This window comes from Camelus ferus, chromosome 12 (genome assembly GCF_009834535.1).
Source record: "Camelus ferus isolate YT-003-E chromosome 12, BCGSAC_Cfer_1.0, whole genome shotgun sequence".
Taxonomy (NCBI): domain Eukaryota; kingdom Metazoa; phylum Chordata; class Mammalia; order Artiodactyla; family Camelidae; genus Camelus; species Camelus ferus.
The window spans coordinates 6,961,889-6,986,462 of record NC_045707.1 but is presented as its reverse complement, the minus strand read 5'-3'; the positions used below and the strand labels follow the sequence as shown (position 1 = coordinate 6,986,462).

Sequence of the window (24,574 nt, the reverse complement as noted above, 5' to 3'; positions counted from 1 at the left end):
GGGGAGGGGAGCCCGGCGCGCGGGGGGCCGAGAATCTGCTCGGGGCTGGGGCCGGCGCGGGGGAGAGGGAGCGGGGGGAGACAGACCGAGTGTGTGTGCGGGGCTTCTCAACGCGTCCCCCAATCCCGCTCTCCCTCCTTCTACAGCCCCTTCGGGGGCGGGGCGCGTCTCCATCCTGGCCGCGACTTGTGCGACTCTTTTTTGGCGAAACAGAGAGCTTCCTGAATTGAGGGCAGTGGGGCGGCAAGACCAAGGGAAGGCCGGGGCCGGCGTCTGTCGGAGCTTTTTATCCTTACCTGGGTGTTGAGTTCGGGGAAGACCCGCCGTCTGCAGACCAGAATTCGGCGCCTCGAGAGCGACTCGTGCCGCGCAGGCAGCCGCCGGGTGAGAGGGCGCAGGTGGGCGCTGCGGTGTTTAGTGTGAACGTGAGCGGGAAGCGGGAAGACGCGGAGACCACCCGCGCGGCGGCGGGACCCCCAGCACGCAGCCCGCGAGCTCCTCGAGCTCCGGTCCGCCCCCAGGAAGCCCTGGCGCGCCCCCTGCCGGCGCCCCGCCTTACTGCAGCGCCTGCCCGCCGTCCCGGAGCGTCCAGGGGCTTCCTCCCAAGGTCCGCCGGTTCGCACTTTGGCTGCTGCTGTTTTAGCCGTAATTTAAAGAGAAAGGGGAAGAAGGGCCTTTTTCCCTCGCTGTGTGGGAAAATGGAGAGGCATACACGTACACTTCGGTGGGATTCTCTAAGCGTTTCTGGTTCAACGACCGCTTCGGGGTTAAAGATTTCAAAGAACCTCTCCAGCCTTAAGGAGCTTTTTGTTGAACAGTCACTGAAAAGTTAGGTTTGGCACTTTGGAATAGGGCTTCAGGTATGTACAGAAAACAGAATAGTGTTTTTGTTTGCTTTTACAAATTGTTGGTTCGTTTGTGGTTTGATTCTTTGAACCTCTGCTTCTTACACTGCGGGGAAGACCTTCCGGGGTCAACTCAGGACCCGTGTTGGAGATACTTTTGATTCACCAGGCAGGAATTGTAAGGATGGTCAGTTTGTTTTAGGCTGAATTGATGGCACCAGGATCATCCTAGGATCTCTGACTATTTTAGAATTATTTCCAGTTTGGATGAACTGTTGATGAGTAAAGTTTATCAAAGTAATGTTGGATGGAAAGGGACTTCTGAATGTAATCCATTTAGGGATAAGACCCACTTTATTCACATCATTTAGAAGAAGGTACTTACTGGTTGATCGATACAGGGCTAGAAAGAAATATATTTTACTTTCTTCTTTGGTCTCATAATGTTTAGTCTTAAATTCTCACTTAAACCCTTTCTGTTACACTTTTAGAACACCATCGCTTGTTGCTTTTGGAAATGGAAGACAATTTGTCATCAACTTCTACATGATAAATTTTCAAATAATTGAAGACAATTATGAATTAAATCTGTTTCAACCTTTCCTCTAGGTGAAATAATAAAAATCTTTAGCCTATCTTCATATGATGTATTTTCTGTCTCTTCTCTCTCTATTTAGCTTTTTTCATCCATCTTCAAACATGAAACTGAGAATACAATAATATATAATAATTATTATGATAATAATGCTGATAAAGAATATGTAACTTAAGCATCCCAAATGCTGTCTTTATACAGAGCAACTGTCTTCACATCCTTGGATACAGTAGGAGACCAGCCTATATCTGAGGCATTCACAGTCCTAAGTTTTAGACCAAGTATATGTGAAAATATTCACCCCAACTACTCCCACCACCCACTACTCTAACCCCCATCTTCAACCGGAAAATAGATTGGATATTGTTTATATAGCTGTGTCCCAAAACTGTTTTCATCTCAACATCTTCAGTTGAAATAAAACTTTACTTCCTAACTTAGGATTTTACTAGGACAGTGAGGCAAATACTGTTGGCTTTACCCAAAGAAGTCTTAGCTTTATGCTTTAGGTACGTAGTTGGAGAGTAACTGACGTTTATAAAACACACACACACACACACATCATGCCCTTTCATCTGTTTGGCTCACCCTGGTGGGTTTTTAGTTTACTACTAATTCATAGGGGAACACACACCTACCTACTCAGTGTCTTAAATTTGCCTTGAGCGCTTTGCACTTCCCTTTGCCTCTAATCAATTGCTGTGGGTGGAGACAGCACCAAAGAAGAACGTCTGGACATCTACCCTTTACCCTAGAAAGCCTTGCAGTTGGGGAATCCTGGAAACAAACATGAAAAAAAAAAAAAAAGTCAAAGTATATAATCCAGCAAATGCCACCTCCCCCTCTCCTACCTTATTCTAGATGTTTCATTGTCAAGGCACATAAGAAACTTTCTTGATACGCTGGTGCTTGTCACCCAAGGGTAAAATTTTGTCCTATGCAGTCAAAAACAGAAAGCAAATCCATCCAGTTTACCGTTATGGAAAGTGCCAGGTGGATAGGAAAGAAAAACAGTTTCTCTTGCCCATAGTATTTGATGACAAAACATTTAGATAGGAAAATAGAAAAAGCGTAAGAAACTGCTTCCTGAACATCTGAAGCTGTAACCCTGTCCCTAACTCGGCACCCTGGTTGTTTTCATCACCTATCCCAGTTTGCAGCTATTTTCTCTTTGTCTCTGGTCTGCTTTGCCCCCAGTCTGTTTGCTCCCCAGGGCAGTCAGTGCCGCAGCTTCAGTCCTGAGCCTGGTACAGAGCTGGTTCCCAGCAAACGTGTGTCGAAGGCAGTGCCCTCTCAGAAGCTGTGTGCAGGGCAGGATCAGTTCTCATTTGGTTTTCTGGCGGTCTCTGCACCGTGGGTTCCCTCTTCCACGGATTTCCTCCAATTCCCATAGGGATTGAGTCAGTAGTCTCCAGTCCACATGGACTCTACATTATGTCGTGTATCTGAACTGTATTTTTTTGAAAGCCACCAAATCCCTCCCAAGAATGTTCCTACGTCAAGTATGAAGTGAGAAGTGGCAGCAATAAGGGACAAACCGGACCTCAGCTGGGCTCTGCCACGTACTAGATGGGTCACTCTGGACTGAGCACCATGTCCTGATTTATGGTGGGGCAGAATAGTCCTTCCCTCATCAGGAATGATGAGACATGTGGAGATTAAGTGCGATCATAATGGCCAACATTTATTGAGCACTTGCTATGCCCAACACGGGTCTTAGAACTTTGTGTATTGCATCATTTAATCCATGAGATAATACCAGTAGGGTGCCTAGCTCAGAGGCCTGCACCAGATAACGGTAGCTAAAAATAGCTTTAAAAATTATTCAATGAGAAAAGAGACTATAGATAGAAAACTTCTTAATGCCACTTTAGCCTATTGGAAATGCAATTTATCTGCACAGTCAAAATGCTCCTGTTTTACTACATGGGAGAAAACTGATTGAAATGTTCAAAGGTTGCATTTTAACTGCTTCTTAAGCTTCTTGGTGTGATGTATTTTAAGTTTAAGAATATGTCAACTTTTTATTGTAAGCTGCATACATTTCATTTGAATATTTATATTTTGGCATTATTGACTTATAGTGTATAAGTATTTTTAAAATTCAGTTAAGTGCTCAAAACTTATTGTAGGATTAAAGAAAATAATTAAATTTATTTATTTATTTTCATATAAAATAATTTTATAATATTTACAATATTTAGTGCAGTTTTGATAGAGTATGTGCTCAGTGACAGCTTAGCTGGACTCCTAAAATAAATAGTCAAAATAGAAATGTCCATGAGACAGAAATTAACACAACATTGTAAACTGACTATTTACTTTAATATAGATGAATAAATAAATACTTCCATTAAAAAAAATCCATAAGAGATAGAATTTATTTTTAAATATCCTTGAATTAACTAGGACCATTAAGTACAAAGGTGAAACATGAAATGAGGGACACCAGCTTGCTTGTTCCATAGAATGTTCTGAAAGAAGTTGTGTCTGATGGCTTCTAAAGGTGGAACTGTACACCTGCACAGCTGGGAAGAAATCTGCTGCCTCTGTGGCCACCAGACTCCAGATGCAAGCCTCCTTCTTGGGAAAGTTTGTGTATTTAGTCTTGGTATCTTCCAGGCTTTTTTTGTTTTTACGTACACTTTGAAATGAGTAATCAGAAGTGCTTTGAAATGTATGCTCCTCATAAGAACAGAGGGTGAGGATTGCAAGATTATAAATTTTGCAAAGGCAAGAAGTCTCATGTCTATAACATAAATGTTAGTTTCTTTTGGGGGCTGGAGTGAGTTGGTTTTATGGGTGCTTTAATTCTGCTAATTAGGAAATTTCATAATTAAAGATAAACCTAATTATGAGAAAAGACAACATGTTTCTTAAATGCCAAGTGTATCCAGTTTCCATGAATTTGGGTTTTTGTTTTCCTCTCTTTTGGTAGAAAGATAAACCATGGGAATCTTAAATGAGAAGCACGTGAGAAAACCTTTGTGCGTGTCACTCACTAGCTCCGTGATCTTGAGCCAGCTACTCTACCTTTCTGTGCCTCTGGTTCTCGTCTGTAAAATGGGTCCAATAAAAGTAACACTCTGCAGGGGCCATGAGGATGGGATGAGTTAATCACACAAAGTGGGGAGAATCATGCTGGGCATTCAATGAATGTTACCTAAAATTATTCTGGTATTTATGCTTTGACTTTGAAAATCATGGCCAAGCATGTGTCCTCTACAACTGGCAGGCATGGAAGGGCACCTGGCCAGGCATGGTCCCGCCCACCTGCCCCGGGCCTCCCAGCCCACACCTTGCAGTCTACACTCAACAGTGTATCTTGGTGATCACACGTCAAAGATAAAGCTGGACATTCAGTATCCACTGTGTCGAGGAAAGAGCTGAGCTCCACTCTGACTTGTGCACAAGTGAGTGAACAGGGAGAGGGAGCAAGTCAGAGGGTGGGTCAGTGTCAGTGCCATCAGGCCAGCCAGCTGGAAGTCATGGAAGTTAGGCTCCTGCCCTCCCACAGAGGCTGGGAACAGGGGCCCTATCTCTCCTGAAGATGCTACTTCAAAGGAATGGCCTTCAGGTCCCTGAGAATGATACTCCTGGGTGTGTCTCAAAGGGACACAGAAAGAACTTACAATTGTGAACTTTCTAACATAACTGCTCTAAGAGGAAGTTCACATGATGGCTGGAGCAAATGGTGCATTCTCTTGGCAGCCTGAGTTTTCTCAGGCACTTTAAGGGGACTAGGGTCCTCATCCTAGGGACAGCCTTGAGCTGCTAGAAACCATGCTAATGTTTGTTCAAGTCTGTGTGTGTGTGTGTGTGTGTGTGTGTGTGTGTGAGCGCGCGTGCCCGGGCGTGGCAGGGGGATAGTGGTGGCTGAAACCGATTGTGCCAAAAGCTGCAATTCGTATAGGTCAACGTTGAGGTCTAGTGGAGAATAGGGCTCAGAGGAGCCTGACTAGAGTTTGGTGAAGGACACAGTCTTTGCCACGTTCAGCCATTCATAGCTGCCTCTGTCCTTTTCACGGTGATGTTCCCTATTGATGGACATTTGAGTACAGTATAGTGGAGGTTTTAGAAACCCAAGCTATTTTCAAGAAAACAAATATTAGATGGAAATTGCTTTTTCAAAAATGACTAATGCAGCATATAAAGAAATATATAATAATCAATCTGAGCTTGAGGTTTTTGGGGGTTTTTTTTGTTGGTTTTTTTTGTTTTTTTTTGGAATTCTGAGCTAATATCCCTCTCCTAGGACTAGCCTCGTAAAAATGTATGGAGTGGACTGATTTTTACCCAAATGCTGTGCCCTGCCGCTTGGGTTTAAACCTTGGTTCCAACTATAATAATTTAATCACACTGTCTTTTTTAAATGTTTCTTATTCTTTTAAAGCATCTAGAATTTTAAAAATGTATACTGTTTACTTACAGAAATAAATGTAATTTTGATCTTAAAAAAATCCTAGTTCTGACACTGATAACCTGTGTGGTTGTGACAAGTTACTTTTACCCTCTCTGTGCCTCAGTGTCTGCATCTATAAAGTGGGATAATAACCTCATGGGTTGTTGTGAAAATTAATGAATTCATGTAAAACCCTTAATAATTGCTAAATATTTAATCCAACTTTTCCTCACCTCCCACACCCAGGTCTAGAGGAGTCTTAGGAAGGACCAAGGATGACTACGTTGTGCTTTTGTACCTTCAGTCTGCAATATCTCTCCTATTTCTATATCTTAGAAGCCTCTCCAACGTTCAGTGAGGATTTCCCATGTACCTGTTCCCTAAACCTCTTGCTGATTCCACTGACTTGCTGTTAGCGTCCCATGTATGTTTCCATTATAGAATTTACTTTCGTTCTCCGTGCATGACAGTTTTGGGGTTCTTGTATGATCTTGGCTACTATGTTTTTAACCCCCCCCCCCAGCTCAATAAACCTTAAGGCATTCACTAAGGGTCTCATACACAAACAGGATGAGGTGAGGTTTTCCTTCACAGAGAATATACAGTTCCATTGTGGCCACCAGGTTTCCAAACTCTGTCAACTGCCGAAAGGTCTAGCACAGGTAGTTGCTTTGTTTTTCAAGCACGTCCTGGAAACCCAGAGGAGTCAGACTCTTCAAGGGAAGAGGAGTGGGTTAGAGGCAGGTCTTCAAGGATGCATCAAGTCTGATAGGTGGCCTTGGCAGGAGGTGGGTGCCTGGGGAGACCGTAGCACCCAGCTTGCTCGTTGGAGAGAATTCCTATCTGGGGTTGGAGGGGTAGGGTGGGACCAAGTTAAGGGGGACTTTGGAAACTAATCAGCTCTTCAGATGTGATGAGAGGAAATGGAGAGGCCCTTTGTATCTTAAGCAAAGTCTTAGATGATGACAGCTCGGACTGAAAGAGCCTGTGTTAGGGTAACAGCATCAGCGGAATAGAGCCTGGGAAGTTTCACGGAAAGCAACTTTTAAGTGTTTATCTGTATCTCAATTTTTGTCCTCATTAATCAGGAGGAATAGTGAGTGGAATTGAGATTGTGACATGCTTTATTCTCTCTCCACTTCATGCAAAAAAATGCTAACCTCCCTACCCCAGTGGCACCTGGCATTGACCTTTGTTTTGTGTGACATTTCCTCCGTGAATCAGGACCCAGCACATTCTCCCTTCCAAGGACACACAGCTGTGAACTGAACAGCTAGGTGTTTGTTCAGTAAATACTGAAGTTCTGCCACGTGCTGGATACAGTATTAAGGGCTACAGGTAAATGGGGAATTACAATATATTCTTGTTTTTGTGGGTTTACTGTCTTATTGAAAACTGGCATGTAAGTACATAAATAGAGTTGCCCAGGGGTTGGCAAACTTTTTCTCTAAAAAGCCAGATAGCAAATATTTTAGGCTTTGTGGTCATATGGTCGATTCAACTCTGTCACTGTAGCGCGAAAAGCCGTCAAGGCCCATGGCTAACCAGGTAGGTCAGTGTGGCTGTGTTCTCATCAAGTTTATTTATGAATGCTGAAATTTACATTTCATATAATTTTCATGTGTCATGAAATATTCTCCTTTTGATTTCTGTTCACCATTTAACAATGTAAAGAACATACTTAGCTCACAGGCCATACAAAAACCAGTGGCGGGCCAGATTTGGCCCATGGGCCACAGTTTGTTGACTCCTGGAGTGGGCTGTGATGGACCTCATGTGTACGAAATGCTACAAAACACAGAGCGGGCAGAGGTTAACTGCTTCTGCAGGACTGAGGCAGGTTCCAAGAATGCTTCCAGGAGGAAGGGAATTTTACACAAGCTTTGACAGTTTAGTGTTTGTTTGCCAGGTGTCAGTTGAAGAGAGTGGAGGATAAGGACCGATGAGGAGTTGATTCCAGGCTCCTTGAGCAAAGTGATAAAGACAAGTCCACAGGGTGTGGCACACTTGGAACACGGACCCGTCAGGTGTGACTTGAGTTTGGGTAACAGGAAACAGGGGATGGCCCAGAGAGGGCAGGGAAATTGGGCCAAGTTCTGCAAAGGGCCTTTGCCACCATGCCAGAGAGTCCGGATTTTATTTCATAGGCAGTAGAGAACTTGGAAGTTTCCCAGCAGAGGGGTGATTGAACGAGTATCTGTGTTTTACACAGACAGGGCCAGGGGCCGGGGCCAGGTTAGAGAAGAGGGCACGGGGAGCAGTTAGGGGCCAGGATGGGCTGGCAGGGGAGGAACCAGGCGGGAGGGCCGTCCTCAGATGGTGGGTTGTGGGCTTTGGCAGACAGGAAAGAGGCTTTAATGGAGTCCAGGGAGGGAAGCCAAAAACTGAGAGCCAGAAACAGCCTGGCAGGGCACTGCCTGGCAGGATGAGGGGAGCAAGGCATAGAGATGGAGGGTGTGTGAAGGGGCAGAGATGGCCACCCAGTGCCTGCAAGAACCGGACAGGGCCTTTGGGGAAAAGATGTCATTTTTTATTATAAAAACAACACTTCATAATTGTAAAAAAGTAAAACAGGACAGAGATATATGTGGTCCTCCCTCTCGCCCTTTGCCCCCTCAACACCTAGAGGGAGTTACTGCTCACAGTTTGGGGTTTGTCCTCCCCAGCTCTCTGTTCTACGCTCACATTTTTTAAAATAAAAATGGAAAGCATATGTATTCTTATGCAATTTACTCTTTTACTGAAAATATCTGTCTTGCAGACATCTTTCCTGTCAGCACATAGAGATCTACCTCGTTCTTTTTAAACAGGTTTGTCATTTTTCAGAGTCCAGGTGTCCCACGATTTACCTGTGGTTGAGCATTCACATTGTTGCCATCAATCTAGTCTCCCAGGTGAGGCTGCAGCCCACACAGTGAAGGCGTGGGAACCCTCGCAGTGGAATCGCAGCCTCAAGTCGGCTTGTGCAGTTTGCTTAGTGCTGCCTCGTTAGGGCTGGAACCCAGCGCAGCCACCAGGGTGAAAGGCCACAAGGGGCCGCCCTGGCCACTTCCATCTTGGCAGAAAAAGAAGGCTTGACTTGAGTGATGCAGATGGAGTAGAATCAGCAGGACCTGGCACGGTAGATAAAATACTAGCAGGAATTAAAGAAAAAAAAAAGATGTTCTAGTTCATCAGCAAATCCCACTGGCTTTATCTTCAGAATAAATCCAGAGCCGGTCCATTTCTTCCTCCACCCACTGCCGCCCATTCTAATCCAAGCCACAGTCTCGCCCGTGCACTAGGGAGATTGTCCCCAGAGCAAATGAGATACTCCTTTTAAAATATGAGTGAGACCAGGCTATGCCTTCACTCCAGAATCCTTCACCAGCGTCCCAACCACTCAGAATTAAGTGCAGATTCTCTCCGAGGCCTCCAGGGCCCTGAGGGCTCCAGACAATCCCACCTAAACAGCTCCCCCATCCGTCTCCCCTCCCACCACTTACCGCAGGCAAGGGCCTTTCCTGTTTGCTCCTGAGTTTACCGTCTGTGTCCCTGCTGGCATGGAAGCTTCCTTCACGGCTGCATCCTCAGGGCCCAGCTCTGTGCCTGGCACAGATGGGCGCTCAGTAAATATCCATTTCCTGGATTGATACTGACTGGGTTGCTCTGATTCAGACTGAGAGCTGGGGGAAGATGCCCAGCAGACGGAGATAGATCTTTGCCCCTAAAGAATCATGAATGCTGATGTTGTATCATCTTGCTAAATCTGTGGACTTTAAAATACTCTGTTGTGTTCATTAACACGTTCATTCCCACAACAAATACTTATTAATGATCTGCTGCTTTTGGGGGAGCAGACCCAAGCCAGACAGCCCAGGCTGAATCCTGCCTCTGCTACTACCAGGGATGTGACGTGCCTTCAGACCAGCCCTCACCATGCTGTCCCTCGTCTGTAAAGTGGGCACATTAGTCATATTTCCTTCGTATATTTGTTGTGAGGATTAAATAAATTAACGTATGTGTAGAACCGTGCCGGGCACACAAAGTTGCTAGCGTTGCTCTTACTGCTGTTCCTACCCTGTGCTGGGCACCGCTCCAGGTGGTGGACGAACAGAGGTGAGCACAGAGGAGCTCACCATCCAGCTGGGGAGCAGGGCAGCCAACCCTGACAATTCAGAGTAATCCCCTTCCTGCAGGTGTGCCCGGGAGCCTGGGCAGCATCCCTCCCTGGAGGACTTGGCTCCCTGGTGAGTCTTTAAAGATCCGAGGGGCCCCCACAGCTGTGCGTCTCTGCCCCTCCCACCCAGGCCAGGCGCTGTCTGTAACGGAGCTCCTGCACCAGAGTCCCAGCGGCCCCCAGTTCATCACCACCCCTTCCAGTGCACACCCCCCCCCCCCGCCCATCCTGGCCCTCCTCTTGCGCTGGTCCTCTCTAGGCTTACCGCCATGCAGTTTCACGGGAGCTGCATGTTGAGGTGTTTTGCTTTCTTTAATCAGGCGTGTAAAGAACTGCCGGCCTCCATGCTGGGCAGGTGGCTGCTTCCTGTCCTTGGAGAGGCCTTCCCTTCCCGTCAACATCTGCTCTCGGCACTAGACATTTCCTGATTACTAATTTATCTTTTTGCTTGTTGTCACTTCCACTAAACCAGCAGTTCCCGAGCATTTTGGTCTCAGGACTCCTTCACACTCGTAAAAATTGAGGACTCCAAAGAGCTTTGGTTTATGTGGGTTACATCTGTCTATAATAAAGCCGAGAAATTGAAAAAATAGGTATTAATGCATTCGAAAAAAACAGTAATAAGCCCACCATTAAATGTTCACATAAACAGCATTTTTTCATTCTTTTTTTAAATTGAAGTATAGTCAGTTTCCAATGTTGTGTCCGTTTCTGGTGTACAGCATAATGTTTCAGCCATACATATATATTCATTTTCATATTCTTTTTCATTATAGGTTACTACAAGATATTGAATGTAGTTCCCAGTGCTATACAGTAGAAACTTGTTGTTTATGTCATGAATAGCATATTTTTATGAAAAATAACTATTTCCAAAACCAAAAAAAAACCACATAGTGAGTCGAGTGGCATTATTTTACATTTTTATAAATCTCTTTAATGTCTGATTTTAGAGACACAAAGTTGATAAGACATTATTTACCTATCAAATACCTTTGCTTGTAGTTTTTTTTAATAATGGAAAAATACACATTTCATAAAGTTTACCATTCCTAACCATTTTAAGTGTACAGTTTTGTGGCATTAAGTACATTCACATTATTGTGCAACCATCACCACCATCCATCTCTGGGACTTTTTCATCTTCCCAAATGGAAACTTTGTCCCCACCACCAAACACTAGCTCCTTACCTCCTATTCCTCTTTTTCTTATAACTGTCCAAGTAACAGAGATGGCTATCCACTTTCTGGAATAACTTTTTCTTCTCCTTAATTTAGATTTTCAAAATATCTACTGTTGGCATCACCAAAGGTAAATATTTTGAATGCTTTCTACATGTGGCTTTGTTCCGACATACAGGAAGCATGGGACATATGCTCTATCTTTAGGTAGCTTAGTTTTAGCTAGACAGGAACATAAGATAAAGTGAAATTTATGTGAAAGTGTGAATTTACTCAGAAACTATTTATTGAAAGTCTGTATTTCATTGATTGTAAAATGCCCATTTTTTTTCACATTTTAGCATCTCTTAAATTGGGATGAATTTTACTGTTGTTAGATATCAAGAGTTTAATCCTCAGAGTTTTTTTCTAGTGGTACATAAAATAATGGTTCATTTTATAATTGAAGTCATCTTAGATACGATGGGAAAGAAAAGTGTCAGGTACCTTTCAAAGTGCTGGGGATACAGCAGGGATCAAAACAGACAGAATGGATCGTGGAAAAACACAGCAGGCACTCATGAAATACCGGTTCCTTCCTTCTCTTAAAAACTGGCAAGTACGCACCTGAAGTCCGACATAGGACTTTGCTCATAGCTATTACCCCCTCCGCTGACAGCCCAGAGGGTATTCGAGATTGTGGATACCAACAGAACAAAATGTTCATTGCCTTTTGCTGAAAAGTAACAGTATCTTTCATTGGTAGGCACTTTACAATTTACACAACATTTCCACATGCGTGATTTACCGAATATTTACTGAATGAATGTTCTCATTGGATCACAGCATCCCTTTGAGACAGGCCAGCAAAACTGCATCACCCTCTTATGGGGTCTTCTTCAAGGTCACCCTGCTAATAAAGGGCAGGCTAGTTAACATTTACAAATCTCAAACTCCTAATTTATCCCTTCCCATCCTCTTTCCCCTTGGTAACCATAAGTTTGTTTTCTATGTCTGTGAGTCTGTTTCTGTTTTGTAAATAAGTTCATTTGCATCATATTTTAGATTCCGCATATAAGGGATATCATATGGGATTTTCTCTCTCTTTCTCACTTCACTTAGAATGACGATCTCTAGGTCCATTCATGTTGCTGCAAATGGTATTATTTCATTCTTTTTTATGGCCGAGTAGTATTCCATTGTATAAATATACCACAGCTTGTTTATCCAATCATCTGTGGATGGACATTTAAGTTGCTTCCGTGTCTTGGCCATTGTAAACAGTGTGGCTATGAACACTGAGATTCCATGCACCTTGGATGATCCCGTGGACTGTGTGAAGTTTTGTGCGCATGTACCCATGCGCATGTTTGTGGAGAGTGTTCCAGAGCCCTCATTGCAGTCTTAGAGGCCCCATGACCCACACAAGACTAGGACCCTCTGACTCAGGACAGCCCCGAACGTGTCTGCTGTGTGCTGCTGACTGCCTGCCACCTTGGCACCCAAGAGAGTTGCTGTTGGCTCTTCCTGCCTCTGACTCCCCACTTTAAAAGATGTAGTAACTTTCTCAAGAGCTACTTGGTAAGGAGTTGCAGCAAAGGATATGAGCTCAGGCTCAGGAACCTGATGGCCCGGGTTTGAATATTGGTCCAGCAAGTGCCTGCTATGTGACTCTGGATGGTTACCTCACCTCTCTGAGCCTCAGTTCCTTCATCAGAGAATGGGGATAAGTTGTGCTGAACAGGTTAATTCCCATAAAGGCTTACATTGTCCTGTGGCTCATGTACATGTAAATACACAATAGGGCCACCATCACTAATAATATGATACTGGGCCAAAATATCCTGTAGAGGGATTTGTATTTCAACTTGAAACGTGATTGAATATTGTGTTATAGCACGAGATGTGAAGGGCCTGCTCGACACAGGTGGGCCTCAGTTCTGGAAACTTTAGCGGCACAGAGGACTGCACTGCGCCAGCACTGTAACTCTAGGATTTAGACTTCAGTGAAGATCTGACTCAAAAGATTTGGTTCCTGGAAGATTTTTTAAATTTAGGTAGAAATATGTATAAAATATGAAGTACAACAACAAAATACTTTTCCCCAGTGAAACAGACAATGTACTTTATACCCTCATCAGTGATTTTTAGAATATTTACTTGATCATATCACTGATCAAGAAATACTTCTGGAATTTCTCTTAAAAAGAACCCTAGGAGGTAGTCAGAGCTGTGCAACAAATTAATTACTTTGTGGTCATCTTTGAGTTTTGTTCTGGGTCCTAAATGATATTATTTATTTTGATCAGTATCCTTATTAATCAGGCTGGGTTATGATGACTTCTGCATATTTTCAGAAATTAAATTCACCTCCCAAAGATGAAAACTCACCAGTATTGAGGACAATAAAAAGAGTGTCCAGTTTCATAAGTGTATTTATCAAAGCTCATCAAATGGTACACTTAAAAGAAAGCACACATTTTTGGGGTCTAAATTAAAGAAAAGATAAAGAATTCAAAATAGGCACCCTGAGCTCAGAAGGCAACTCCCAAGAGTTCGATGGGTAACCCAGCTACTGAATTCAGTGCATACCCAGGGTAGTGCTGGGGGGCTACTCTGACTTCTGGCCTGTGCATACAGACACCCACCTTCAGCCACTGCAGCGGAGGGTGGCTGAGCTCATGTGTGTCCACCCCACTGTGAGCCTAGGAGTGACAGCTCCCTCACTGTAAACTAGTCCCCCCTCCCCACCCCTCCCAGATCAGAGACATCAAAGCCCACGTGCTAGGGTGACTTCTTCCTCAGACCTGCCTGTAAGCTTCAGCATGTGGTGTCCTTAGGCCCCATCAGCCTCTGGATTTCCTTCTATAGGAGCTACTTCTGGCTGGAGAACTTTCTGCGACTGACTGTATGGAGAGGCTTCTGGAAAGTGTTGTGGAAGCAACTCAGAGCAGCTCTGTCCACTGAACTGGGAGCCTAGGTGAGCACCATGCCCGGCCAGGGCCGGAGCTGCAGGAAAACACCAGGCTGGACAGGCTGCAGCCTTTCAGATGTGTGAGGAAGGGCTGGCCCGGGACACAAGATCCCAGCCAGAGAACTTGACACTTGAGACATGCTTCCTTGTGTTAGTCAATTGCTGGTGGCTGAATCCTGCTTAAATGCCCCTCCTAGGATGCCCTGGGCCAGCCTTTCCCCCGCCTACCACCCCCACCCCACAGTGGTGGTTCTACTTGTAGAAGGAAAGGTTGAAGCCATTTGTTTGATCCTAAACAGATCGTCCTGGTCCCCTACTGCTGTCCCCACGGGGGGTTTGTGGCTCTACTTTCAGCAAAATTAATTCCTTTTCTCTTTTACAGCTTTTGAGAAAGCAAGGTGGGGATTTTGTGGCTGCTGGTGTGCTCTAACACATACCTGCAAAATTAGACACAGATGCAGAACAGTGAGGAATCACCTTTTATTTAGAACCTGGTCACTAGTCAGAATACCTCGTTTCCCAGTAAAGACAGTTTGTCACTTGCCTTTCGTGCACAGCCAGCACAGATGTATACTTGATCATCCTTGCGGCAGGCGAGACCGGGCTCTGAGTGTCAGTTTCATGATAAACCTTTGGTGTCAGTAGAGGCACGTAGATAGCAGGATGGGGTTTTCACCTCCCACTGTTCCTCTCTTTGCTCCTAGCAAACTCTGCAAGGCAGCCCCCAATAGGGCATTACAAAATATATTAATGGGTAGATCAAAGATAGGAAAGCCAAATTAATTTACAAGCCTGATAAATGTCCTCTTTAATGCCAGTGCTTTATAGCGAGATGCCGCTTCCTGTTTCCTCACACCACCACCATGTCATGGTAATTTGTATGTGTTTTCTAGAGTCGTTGATTCATTTAGTAAAAATGCAGTGAGCCCATGTGGAGCAGCCTTGTGGCTGTGGAGGAGGCTTATAGCACGAGGCTGACACTGAACCGAAAGAGCAAGTAATGGAAGGGCTTTCACAAGTGAGACTCGGGGCTTGGACAGAAAGCTTGTTGGCGGTGGGTGTAAGGCTAGGTCATGGGTCCTGGTGTGAGCTGAACCCTGGACCTGAATCTCTTGGGGAGATTAAGGTCTGGAGAATTGAAATTATTTGCCCAGGACCTCCTGACTTCAGCCTGTAGGTTTTTCTTCTAGACCATTCTTGATTTGATTTGATTTGATCTTTTTAAACTTCTAAAGAAAAGGAAAAAATTTTCATACTCTTAAAACTCATTAGATTTATATGAAAACATCATTTCCCAAACTGTATTTCATGAAGTAGTAGTTCTATGAGATATTATCATGTATTCTCAATTTTAAATATTAGGTTAGCAGTATTTTTTTCTAAAATTACAGGTTTATAAAAATGTTATGTCCATATATGTAATTATTATTAGCCTTAATATTGTATGATAATCTTTCTTTAATGAATACTGGTCCAAACCCTAAAATGCAAGGAAATAGAAATAGCATGAAAGGTCAGCTAATAAATGAATTGCATGCCGGGTCTTGTAATATGGATCTAACTCATGGGCAACATTTGTCAACCAACACTGGGTATGTCATTTATTCACCTGCAAACCTGTGTTCTGGATTCTGGATTATATTTTTCATTAAAACCTCATTATAGTGTTGATATTCAATATTTTATATTAAACATCAAATTAGATTTTAAAAACTTATTGGAACCTTAGGCGGCTTTATAAAACAAGTTTGCATTTAGGCACTGAATTGTTCAGCTCTGCGTACATCTGCAACACTCAGTCCCACAGACAGATAAGTGGGAGGGCGTGAAGCCCTCCAGGTCTGTGGCTTCTTGGCAGAAGAGGACAGCTCGTGTGTTCACCGCCAGTTTCATCACTGGCTCAGTGCATAGCCTCAGTGCTCTGGTTCTTTTGCCCATAGAATGTGTGTTGACTGAAGAACTTTGCAAATAGAAAATAGAAGGACCAAAAACACACTATGGGAACAGTTGGGTATTGAGGGATAGATTATCCCACAATCTTTACCCAAAATGTCTTTCAAAGGTAACAGTTTTATGCAGCTTGGCCCACATTTTCTGTAACCACACAATTATGAGGCCCAAGGATTCTGGAAAATGTTTTGTGTGTGTGTGAATATTTTTTACAATAAAAAACACAACCTGATGCCCCATATGGACTGTCTGTGATGTATGATTCAGTGGACTTAATGATTTTCCCTTAAAGGTGTTTCATAAATATTTTGCAACTCGTCGGGGGAGCTCAAGCTCACTCTTGGTAAGAGTTTTGGTCTTAATTCAGGATAGATTTTTGCCTTAGAGAACCTTTCAGCAGAACTCTGAATAACACAAGTTAGGCCCAGATCTAAACATTCTTAGAAAGTCCTACTCTCTTTAATAAGAGATGGTCAAAGATCATAGTTAAAATGATTTTTCTGGTATTAGGAACATTATATCCTGGATATGGAAGGACACTTTGGCTTCTAAATAGCCAAATATTGATTTTTTTTTAATTGATCATTTGGTTGTGTTTTTGACAGATCTTTTATATTTTTATTTATTTATTTATTATTGAAGTATAGTTGATTTCATTACACTGTTTTATAAGAATAGTTAATGAAAGAAAAGCTTTCTTTACTTGAGTGTCTTGTTTGCTGAGACACACTGCATCTTCATTCATCATGGGTAGTGACAGAAGTTGAAATGATTTTACTTTGGTCCTTAATTGTATTTATAGCAAAAGTCAAAACACTATTTCATTCAATTATGACTGGTAAGGGTCTGCCCCAAATTTATCTTAATAAACCCTTTCTTTACAATATGCATGAATAGTTTATAAATAAGATGGTAAAGAGATAATTTGAAATGCTTCTATTTTATCACACTTTGTCTAATTCAGACCTTTCAATGATTCGGATTAGCAAGTGGACCAAATTGGCCAAACTGTCACACACCACCATCGCCAGCACTAGGACCAACACTGATGCCTGACCCAGCAAGTGTGCAGATTAATGGTCAGGATGACTCTGCTGGTTTAGCACCACCTTCAGAGCAAGTAATTTCAAGCTCTCCATCTCTGAAGTTCCTGCTGCCTGGGATCTTTGGTGACTTTTTTTTTTTTTTCAAGAGGAATTTTTAAAGCATGAGAAATGGGTGTTCCCGTGGGAACTTCATGCCGGCGACAGCGTCTGGCTCCATCCCTCAAGCATTAGCTGGGGTCGCCGCAGCGCCAGGTCCTCTGCTATCCGCCGAACGCGTGTGGAACCTTAAGCGTCTGGCCAGTGAGGACAGAGGAGCTAAACAGCGCTCCGGGACTTTGTAATCACAGTCGTCCTCTGCGCAGGGCGGTTCAATGGGAAAAACAGAGGCGCCTTCAAAACCAAAAGGGACATGAGCCACTGCAGAGAACGACTGCGTTTTGTGAGTGTGTCCCAGCTACGCATCTGCTGGGAGCCCGCACTGGCGGCCCCGCCTCTGCGACCTCGGGCGGGGGAGACCGACCTCTGGCGGGGGCTGAGCCGAGGGGGTGCATGTGGCCCCGGCCGGCTGCGGGGGCCCGGGATGCGGGGCCTCATTTTCTTTCCTTGTAAAGTGAATTCCCGGAAGGGTTCCGATGCTTTTGCTTGACAGAACACGGGGAAAAGACTTTAAAATGTATTCCATTGTCTTTGCTGGTGACAGAGCGGCCTCCCGCAGCATGTTTCCAAGTGTCTCTTTGGAACCGTGCGAGAGCGGTTACTGCCTTCTCCGCTTAAAGCACCGCAATAATGAGTAGGAAGAAAAAGTGCTTGTTGCAAAGCGCTGATCATTATAGGTCTCCGAGCGTTCTGCATCCACCTGCTGAGGAAATCATGGCTTTGACGGAGGGGGAATTGATTGCGCAGTTCATTTGCAAGTTTAGATGACCTAAGAGGGAGGAACTGACGAATGCTGGCTACTGAGGCAGAGCTGGTAATCTTCGTCTCAGTTTCCACTGCCCACTCCTGGGACAATAAGATCCCACATCCCTTTGGCTGTGGCCCCGTATGGCAGTGTGGCTGGCACATTTTCTAGGACCGAGCTAGCTGGAGGAGGGGCTCTTCGCTGTTACAAGCACCATATGTAGTGGCTGCTGTCTTACAAGACCAGTGGTGGGAAGTCCTTCTAAGACTTACGTGCGGATCCTGGGAGATTGGGAAGAGAAGTGGATGCATGATTCCAGAGTCTTCCTTGTATCACATACTTGCTGTGGGTTTGAGAAAGTCCTGTAAACTTCCAGGGCCCCAATTTCCTCCTGATCCAAATTGAAGATGGCTAGTGGCCTCCGTGGGTTCTAAGGCCACCTGACTAACAGGACACAGAAGTGACTGTCCAGTGGGAGATGACAGAGAATAGTATTCTGCCTACAGTGTCGCTCAGCTCCTCCTTCCCTGAGCCTTCTTTGCATGGAAGCCTGAAGTTGGCCAGCAGCTCACACTAGCTGTAACCATTTAGTAGGGTGAGCCTGTATATACTAATTAGCTGGTATAAAGATCAAACTCAGATTCTACCCAGATTTTCTAAGATAAGCACTTTATAGAGAGAAATGGACTTGAAAGGCGATATCTGGAGGATTTAAATGGTATACAGTCTGCTAGGAATTGTGGAAAGTCTTATTGACAAAAAGAATAGTTGCGGCTGCAGTCAAAATCTGGGGCAAGTTTGATAGGGGATGGAGAGGAGAAGTAACTTGTATACAGACACACAAACAAGAAAAGTCGGTCTAAGAAGGTAGCTCCAGGCCAGGGCAGCTCAAGGAGAGTGAGTTAGGGTCAGCTGGAGTGGCTTAGTCAGGGAGGGCATATGGAACTGAAAGTGCCCTGGGTTGAACAGTGTCCCTCAGATATTCACATCCACTGGAACCTGTGAATGTGACCTTATTTGGAAACGGTCTTGGCAGACATAATCAAGTTGAGGTGGGGTCCCTCTAGATTAGGGTGGGCCCAAATCCAATGACTGATGTCCTCATAAGAAGAGGAAAATTTGGACACAGAGACACTGACACAGAGGGAAGATGGCCGTGTGAAGATGCAGGCAGACTGGAGTAATGCTGCTACAAGCCAAGGAATGCCAAGGACTGCTGGTGTCTTAGCCCAGGCTGCTGTGACAATATACCACAGACTGGGTGGCTTAAACAGACACTTACTGGAGGTTGAGAAGTTCAGGATCAAGGTGCTAGCAGATCTGGTGTCTGTTGAGGGCTCTTATTCTCGTTTGTAGACAGCTGACTTCTTGCTGTGTTCTCACATGGCAGAGAGAGAGACAGAGGTCTTGTCTCTCATCTTATAAGGGTGCTAATCCCATTATGGGGGCTTCACCCTTATGACCTCATCTAAACTGATTACCTCCCAAAGGACTCATGTCCTAATACCATCATATTGGGGGTTAGGGTTTCAACATTTGAATTTGGGGGGACATAGGCATTCAGTCCATACCAACCGGGAACCACTAGAAGCTTGAAGAGGCAAGGAAGGATCCTCCTCTCAAGCCTTCAGAAGGAACATGGCCCTGCTGGCACCTTGATTTCAGACTTCTAGTCTCCAGAACTGTGAGAGAACACATTTCTTCTCTCGGAAGGGTGAATCAGTCAGTTCAGCAAGTTTAAAAGGTGGTCATATCAATGAATAATAATTGTCTGCTTTATGCTGTCAACTCTCAAACAACTTCCTAGAGCAAACCCGCAAGGATCACACATGGTTAAAATACAGCTGCCTCACACACAGAACCAACGGCATGGGAACCGTACATGACCTAGACTGGGAGAGAAAACCGCCGCACCTATGCTATCTGACTCATGCCTCCCTCCCCAGTTTCACCTGTGACCACTCTCCACCTTGCTCCATATACTGTAGCCAGTCTGGGCAACTGTCTGCTTCTTGATACTCCAAGCTCATCCCTGCCCCAGGGTCTTTGCACATGCTACTCCCTCTGCCTGTAAAGCTCCTCTGGCTCTTCACGTGATTGGCTCCTCCTTGTCCTTCAGATCTTGCCCTCAATGCCAAGTCTTCAGAGAAGCCTTTCCTGACCACCCTATCCAAAGTAGCAGCCCCACTGTAGCAGGCACCCCCACCCAGTATGTCCACATCTTAATCCCTGGAACCTGTGAATGTATTCTGTTCCTTGCAGGGGAGAATTCAGGTTGCAAATGGAATGACTTTGCTAATCAGTTGACTTTAATGAGGTTATCCTGGATTATCTGGGTGGGCCCAGTGTAATCAAAAGGGTCCTTAAATGGGGGTGAGAAAGGCAGAGGATTCAGAACTGAGAGACAGCACTGCGAGGAAGATTTGACTGACCACTGCAGGCTTTGAAGAGGAGGCAGATGCCACGAACCAAGGGATGTGGGTGACCTCTAGAAGCTGAAAAACGCAAAGATGTTCATTCTCTGTTGGAGCCTCCAAAAAGAACCCAGCTCTGACAGCACCTTGATTTTAGTTCATTGAGATGCATTTTGGACTTCTAACCCCCAGAACTGTCAGCTGATAAATTCGTGTTGTTTTAAGCCACTGAGTTTGTAGTACTTTGTCATAGCAGCTCTAGGAAACTAATATGACCTTAACTTGCATGCCAAGCCCTCAGAGAAGCCTCCTCTAACCGCCTTCTTCAAGGTAACACCCCCGCCTCATCTAGTTACTCTCTTGGGCACGGCCGTGTGCTAAGCACTGTTTCGGGCAGTAGGAATACAGCTGTGAACAAGACATTAAAAATCTCTGCCTTCACAGATCCTGCCGGGTTTTGGGGGAATGGGGAGACACAATAAACAAATAAGGAAAATAAACAGGATGGTGAGAAATTCTAGGGAAGAAAGGCAGACCCACGAAGGGGATGGGGGTCCTGGGGCTGGAGGATTGTGCCGTGTAAATGGCGCGGACACAGAATATGACTTCACTTGTGGGCAAAGACCCGAAGCAGGTGAGGGGAGGCAGCAGCTCTCTGGGGAAGGAGCAGAGAGAAAACATAATAGCAGGTGAGCAGCCAGCACAGCCATCTAATTCATCATCCAAACCAGGGCCTCTGAGAGCACAGGTGGCACTATTAATAACTGTGCCGGACCAACAGGCATAAACCCAGACACGGGTCACCTCTCAACGCAGGGTCCCTGGGCAGCGAGGACAGGTGGCTGGAGCAGAGTGGATGAAGGAGGGAGTAGGAATGAGGTCCGAGAGGAAAGGAGCAAGTTTGGTACAGCTTCGCAGGTCACGGTGGGAACGCTGTCTTTTACTCCGGTGGGGGGGGGTTGAAAATGATGGGAGAGTTTTGAGCAGGATATGATTGGGTTTACGTTTTAAAAGGATTGCCCCTAGCTGGCATGGTGAGAACTGAACCTCAGGGCAAAAGGGCAGAGACAGGAGGCTGGTGAGGGCTCCCGGGATCCCCAAGGGCCCCTGTGCAGTGAGTGGACTGGGAGAGATGGAGGCTGATGGTGGAGCCTGCAGGAGTTGCCTTCACACAGGAAGTGGGGTGAGGAAACGGGGATCTGAGGATGACACCTCATCTCCCTCAGGGACTTTCCAAGCCTGTGAGTCTCTGAGCTGCTACATGCGTCTTTCTCTGTAGATGGAAGATTGACAGTGCGGGGACCTTGTCTGTCTTACTCAGCACCCAGTGTACACTGTCTGGCACAGAGTAGCCATTCAACGTATCTTGAGTGAAATAGTGGATGGAAAGGAACTGGCGTTTTAATTTTCATTGTGCCAATAAGAAATCTGAAACAAAAGAAATTAAATAAATGGTTTGCCCAAAGTCATTATTGTCTCAGAGGCAAAACTGGGCACCAATCCAGGTCCTCTGACTCCACGTCTGCAGCAACTGGCTGTGAATTCATGGCCTCCGGGCCTCACACCCTTGCCTTTGTTTGAAATTTGGTGCCATAGTGAAGTGAGGGCCTTGGAAGCGCCCAGGTTAGAAGGCAGAGGCACCAATGATTGAGAATTAATTTCACAAAGAAAAGCTCTGGGTGCTCCTGGTACGAGGAAGGCCACTGAACTGGGCTGGACCCCCAAAAATCAGAAGCAGCACCATCAAGACGACAGGAGATGGGTCTTCCTGCTTCATCTCCACCACAGAAGGGAGGGCGGTCTTGACCAGCAGAGTTGTTTATCCTAATAATTCAGGAGGAAAGCATGCATTTTTCTGAATTGCATTACCAAGCTTCTTTTTTCCTTTCCTTAATTTTCTGTCCTCCATCAGAATTCATCCAGTAGCACTGCCTGGTGGGATGCTGAGAGGAGCCCCGGCAGGGAAAGTGGGAGGAAGGAGCTGCCTGTAGCTTTCTGAGGAGATGCCTTGGTTTCCTCTCCCAATCTAGGTCATGTCCGATTTCCACGCCATTGCCAAACACAGGCTCAGTTCTATGTGTGAGGCAGCTGCATTTTGATAATGTGTGATTCTTGTGGATTTGTTCAATGAAATTGTTTGAGATCTGAGAGAATTAAGCAGATTAATTGCTACTCATTAATAGGTCACCTTTTCAACTTGCTGAATGGACCCTTCAAAGAGAAGGGATGGACTTCTTTGACCGATTCTTACATAATTATCATGAGAAACTGAACATATAAAGAGAATGGCTGGGAGAGAGGAGGGTATAGCCTAGTGGTAGAGTGCATGCTTAGCATGCCAGAGGTCCTGGGTTCAATCCCCAGACCCTCCATTAAAAGGAACGAAAGAAAGGAAGGAAGGAAGGAAGGGAGGGAGGGAAGTAGGAAGTAAGGAAGGAAGGAAAGGAAAGGAAGAAAGAAAGAAAGGAAGAAAGAAAGAAAGAAAGTAAGTTAGTTAAAGATAATAGCCAGACCATATACACAATAGAACTTTGACCAGCAACCAGTCTGGGAAACTGACTTCCTTCCCTACAGTCAACAACCCAGGAAATCAGCCCACTGTAAATCAGACTTGCAGGAAGCCAGATTCCTATCTCTTGTGACAAATCCAAGAAGCTAAACAAAAAATTCTACAACAGTTGACCCCAAATGACCAGATCTAGATGAATAACCAACAGCTTTCTTAACCTTTGTCCTCCCTTCCAGTGTAGGACCAACCAGAGAAAGCCAACTGTGCATTCTTAACCAATCATGTAAGACATTCTCTGTAGTTACCCCACCTCCAGCTCCAATCAGGGCACACCTGAAGCCTCTCCCTTTTTGCCACTTTAAAGCTTTCCCACTCTTCCTGCCTCTGAGTCATTCACCAAAACTCAAGTGACACTGGCCCACTCCTTCGCTATAGCAAGTTCAAAACAAATAGCCTTGCTTTTCTCATTTGTTTGGTCTTCATTTATTTCCGCAGTTAACAGAGGACCAGAGACTTAATTACACATGCATGTATGCATAAAATAGTACGTGTGTTTGCATACACATACAGGCAACACAGAGTTAAATATTCTTTTAAAAATTGGTTTTAGTTTGAAAATGACTGATTCTTTGGCAAATATTCAAGTAAAAGTGCATCTAAACAAAATGCAGGCGCTTTCCCAGAAACAACTATATCTAAAATGTCATGGTTCTAAACTTGCAGAGAGTTATCTTAAAAGTGTAACCTCTGCTCTGCTGGAGAATGGGAGGCCAGCCGTCAGGAGGGGCAGCATTTTGCCTTGAGATGGTGAAAGTAGGACAGACCCCCAGCATATTTCAGGCTGGGGAGCCCACAGATTTTGAGTAGGGCAGATCTTTATCTGTTCCAAGAAAGGGTTGTGACAATCAAAAGCCACAGGTGGACGGAAACAGTGAGGGCACCAGGTGCCACTGGAGGAGAAATGCAGAGAGGGGCCCTGGGGCCACATGAGGAGGGACAGAGCTCTGTGAGGTCGCTCTCACGGGGAGGGACCAGAAGGTTTCAACCAGTTCTCAACCTTGAAATCTGAATTGGGCCCCCATGGACTGAAAGAAATTAGCCTTCAAATAAATCAGCTATGGCCAAGTGCATAACATTTTTATTAAAGATTTAAATCTAAAAAAAAATTTTTTTAATCTACCCTGGCTTCTAAAGCAACCAGACTTAGCATTATGACTTTTTGTGACTGACCTTGTTAGACTAGAGTTGGGGTCTGGGGATGCTGTACAGTGGAGACATGGGCTGCTCCCCGGGGTTATGTTGGGTTGGAATCCCCGGGGCCTGGGGCAGAGCTGAGTGGTTTGATGAGGCCTTTCAGATGTGTCTGTGCCACCAGCCTCTGACGTCCCCTGAGTCCCACCCCATGTTCCTCTGTCCCAGCCGCCCTCCCTACCCTTCTTTATCACAAGGGGGTCCCCTAGCCTCGCAGAAGCTCTCTAATCTGGCTGCACTGTCACCGTAACATTAATATCAGTGATTCCTTGTCACTGGCAAATCCTTTCTGGCAGGTTAAACGCATGTTCAGCTACTGCATTCAAGTTTCCAATATGCCATGGGGTTTATGTGACATCTTTTGTTT

General features: G+C 45.0%; 1 protein-coding gene and 1 long non-coding RNA gene across 3 annotated transcripts in view; one reads left to right on the top strand and one right to left on the bottom strand.

Moving 5' to 3' along the window:
* Positions 1-24,574, top strand: part of NFAM1 (NFAT activating protein with ITAM motif 1) — a 92,295-nt gene that overhangs the window by 1,176 nt on the left and 66,545 nt on the right. The gene's annotated exons all lie outside the window — the stretch shown is intronic.
* LOC116667536 lies at positions 8,425-10,363 on the bottom strand. 2 transcript variants are annotated; one of them, XR_004324357.1, is made up of 3 exons: positions 10,267-10,363; positions 9,328-9,548; positions 8,425-8,975 (listed from the first exon to the last, which is right to left on the bottom strand). It is a non-coding gene; the product is annotated as an uncharacterized LOC116667536 (long non-coding RNA). The 2 variants fall into 2 exon arrangements; XR_004324356.1 differs by having other exon boundaries at positions 8,425-8,955.